Source organism: Hetaerina americana, unplaced genomic scaffold (genome assembly GCF_022747635.1).
Source record: "Hetaerina americana unplaced genomic scaffold, ioHetAmer1.1.p SCAF_7, whole genome shotgun sequence".
NCBI classification, from domain to species: Eukaryota; Metazoa; Arthropoda; class Insecta; order Odonata; family Calopterygidae; genus Hetaerina; species Hetaerina americana.
In genome coordinates, this window is record NW_027287316.1 from 76408756 (window position 1) to 76412852 (window position 4097).

Below are 4097 nucleotides of genomic sequence, written 5' to 3' on the forward strand. Positions count from 1 at the left end.
GCCGCCACCGGGGCCGGCTAAAAATTTAGGAAGCAAAATTATTCAAATTTATTTCTAGCTCACATGTCTCGCACCACTTTTGGTGAACATTTACGTATTTACTTGATAATACTGTCTTCATGACTGGATTTTTACCCATGAATCACTGCATCTTCAGCAAATAGGCGAATGTTATTGGAAACTTGAGATCCGATGTCATCTCTTTATTAACAGAACAATAGCGGGATAATAAACCTTACTTGCGGGAGAAACGGCCATGCAATCGCTGTTTCCTATATAAAATTAAGCGAATGGCCATAAGAAAAAAAACAGGTCCCACCGAGATTTGAACTCGGATCGCTGGATTCAGAGTCCAGAGTGCTAACCATTACACCATGGGACCGGCATATAGTTCAATGTTCCTAGGTACTTGCTAAAATCGGTCAAGTTGCGGACACTGACCGAGAAATTAGGTAGGGCTTTCGTGTGCGTAAATTGACTCGTGAGCTCGTTGAACATGCACGGTAAAACGTAATACTATGTTTGCCATTCACGAACGATGAATTCATCCCGAGTGGCCAAGCGTCGCTCCAAAATTGTGTGGGTGAACTGATGGAATTCGGAGCGGTTTGTCTGTGGTTTCGCCAGGATAAACGTTTGGTCCAGGATCCTCCTGATCATCCCATTTCGCCATTAGTGGAACATTAAACCATGAATGCGAAAATCACTGAAGGAAAACGTCATTTGCTCGCGAATATTCAACAAGTGAGCGATAAGAGCTTGCAGCAATTTGACTGACTACTTCTTAACATTAGATTTTCACTCGATTTCTATGAGGAATGTCAATTTTCGAATTCGTAGTAGATTTAACTGAAAAAAATAAATTACATTTAAAAAAATTAATTTTTATTTTTACATCGCATACTGCAAACCACCGCTGGGGTGTGTGGCAGGGGATGATTACACACGAGACTACTTTTGACCCGAAATTCTTCCATCCCCCCATCTAGTGCGGTCAGAAAAATTTATTCTGATACCTTATGGTTCTTGGGAAAAATGGCATCTTAAATACATCTGTTCTAAACTTAATCCCTCTAATTTTACTGACATAATCTACATCTGCCATTGTACCCTGCAAGACGCCCCGAGGACGTGTTGAGTGACCATTCATTAAGGTATTAATTTTTCGTAAATAATGTATCCTTCTGCAGTGGTCAACAATTTAATTATTATTAACAGTAGTCTATCGAATTAGGCTTGGTTTTAAATAGATCTTATCACTAGATAAACTACGTACTGTACTCCTAAGTCGTAACTAACATGACTTTGACTACGTAATTAATATTAAAATAACTCATTCTTAAGATCTTTTATCTTCATGAATCGAATGTGATAGTATATCTATTTATTCAATCGATTCTCGTAGCACAAAGGACGAATCTACTTAAATATTTACGTCATGGCTCCAAAGATGATTCATTTTATAAATTCTCATTCGTCGATATCCTTTTACTCAAAAGCTTTTGCCGCTCCCTTTTTTTTTAATTCTACTCTTTATGAAAAAAAACAAACAAACAATTACTATCAACACTTCATCGTCCATTTATATACGAACGAACTGAAAACGCGACTGATTGTGAAATGTGGTGTTGATTCTCTTTTTTTTTCTTCGTTTTTTACTCACCTGAATGTGATCCGAATTTGAGTCTCCCAATCAAGCTTGCTCGTGAATGACCGGCTTTTTGAATCGTACGAAAAGTTGTACGAAAAAAGAAGTTTACAGAGCGAACTAATTTTGATTTTCTCCTTCGAGTTGTATGCAACGGCCAATAGGCAAAGAGCCAAGCGCACGGGAGTGATTGTTGATGACAAAAGAGAGCTGCTGCGCGAACCTTAAACATGGTGACAATGGGCGACATTGTTACACCGATAAACTAGAGAATGGATTGCAGAAGTGACTGGAAGTTCAATCCCCAATGGGCTTGCCCTTTCAATTGCGTGAGGTTTTGGGAGTAGCAGTGGGGAGAGTTTGCCATTTTATAACGTTTCCTTCTTACTGGGTTGGGAGAAAAGAGTTTCAGACGGCGTCATGCGTAGTACACACCAGCGTGTTATTTTCGACATTGTTTATGAGAATTAATTGAAATTATCCTTTATCGCTGAGTAAGAGACATTTTAAAAATCCTCACCAATAAAATGTGGGAATTATTTAGGTATTATTAGTCTTTTTAAAGAGTTTTAAATGTTTCATCAATTTCACCAAATATGTTCCATCATTTAAAAAGAAAATAAATATAAATTTTATATTTCAAAGTATTGTAAGTGGGTACTATTTCAGTAAAAAGCGGCGTCATCTATTTATTTATCGCATTTAAAAAAAAATATCCTTTTATTAAGCTATTCGGTAAACGCAGGGAAAAACCATTTGGCCAAACCTAAATACGGTTGTGCTTCATTGATAGTTTAGCAAGAGTTAATGCACTAAAGTTCCTTAAAAATGAGGAAATGGTTAACAAAAATCCGAAAATGGTCAAAAGGATGGATAAATAGCGGACCATTTATCCATACTTAAACAACAGCAAAAAATGAGAACTGCCTCGAAGCGTCCTTCAAAGACCTCTTTTGGGACTTTCACGGATTTGTATAGCTTGTGAAAGGACGCCAGAATGATGTTTTGCATGTGAGTGGGATTGGAAGAAATGTATTTTGGAGACTTTGTCACTGTGACGCGGTCTTTATTCGGTAAGGTCTCGCAACTTGTCCAGCCTCCTCGACAAAACACGTAGTTTTGATGTCGCAGTCGCTATAAACCCCAGTTTTCCCATTCAAAAATATTAATATTTATCGACGCTGTGACGTCAAAACCGACAATTTTCGAGGGACAGCCATTTTGATTCCTTGCAGAATAACTCCCGATAGTAAAAGGTAGTATTTGTAGGGACTCTCCATTGTTTCCAATCGAAGGGTAACCTAAGGGCGTGAGGGGATAATACTAATGAAATGTTAAATGAATTTAAGTTCGTCGCAACTTGTTGGCCAATGGCACATACTGGGTTTCACACAAATACAAACGGAAAATCCATCATAATTTCCTCACGGAACACTCCTATTAATCATGATTCGCAGATCAATTGAGTAGCCTCTTAGTGTAAACTTATCCTAAGAAATAACCCAGCGACAGCAGGTGCGAAACATCTTCCAGGCAGTACTTAAAGGAAGGTTTATTTCTTAAAAATAAAATTACGCTGAAATAATTAAGCAGAGCTGTTATTTCGGTTGAGTTACTCACTTAAAGCACATTCAATGCGAGGACTGACTGAAATTTGTAAAGTATTCGATGGCCATCCGTCTGATTCCTTAAAAAAGTTATATAAAATCTCCAAAAGCGTCTCGTGATGATCAAACCTAAAGAAACCTTAGTGAGACTAAGACACGAATGGATTAATGAATAAATAATTAATTCACGAGGTCATACTTCTGAAGAATGAGTTATTGGCATGTGGAACTTCAAACGAGAAGAAAAATGAACTTTAGGATAACATGATACTGGAAAAATATTTCACCTAATTAATTCTTAGATGCCAAATACAGAAACTATTAGGTTCAATTTTCATATTAATTGGAAATAAAATCCTTTTTTTGTTTAATTCCGTAATTAGGTCACCAATTTGTCCTAAAAAATTGAATACCTAACCTGGCTGTGGTCTTGTGAGTTTTGCTAGATGTAGAAGTACTAACTATCAGCGTTAGATGGCGACAGTGGGGTCGCGGTGACGTACGTTCATCACGCGAAGTCGCGTAATTGTTGTTAACAAAAATGAGTTCAATTCAATTATCCGAATAGAATTCAATTAGATTAATTGAATTGAATTAAATGCGACTAATCGAATTGAATGATTACATTTTTGACGACGACATCTTGATGGGCTGAGTAAAGTTTATTTGTTCAAACCCGGTAACTCGGGGTGGGCAACCTGGGAAACAACCAAGCACCAATTTCCTATCCCCATCTCCCGCATCCGATTGGGATAACTTAACTAAAACACCCCTACGTTGGGTTGAAGATATTTTATATGCATGCATGTGTGCAGATATATATATATATATATATATATATA

At 37.2% G+C, this 4097-nt stretch overlaps 1 non-coding gene across 1 annotated transcript; it reads right to left on the reverse strand.

Annotated features, from left to right (window-relative positions):
- Nucleotides 1-310: 310 nt before the first annotated feature.
- Nucleotides 311-382, reverse strand: TRNAQ-CUG (transfer RNA glutamine (anticodon CUG)). The gene has a single exon. It is a non-coding gene; the product is annotated as a tRNA-Gln (tRNA).
- Between the last annotated feature and the right edge of the window lie 3715 nt (nt 383-4097).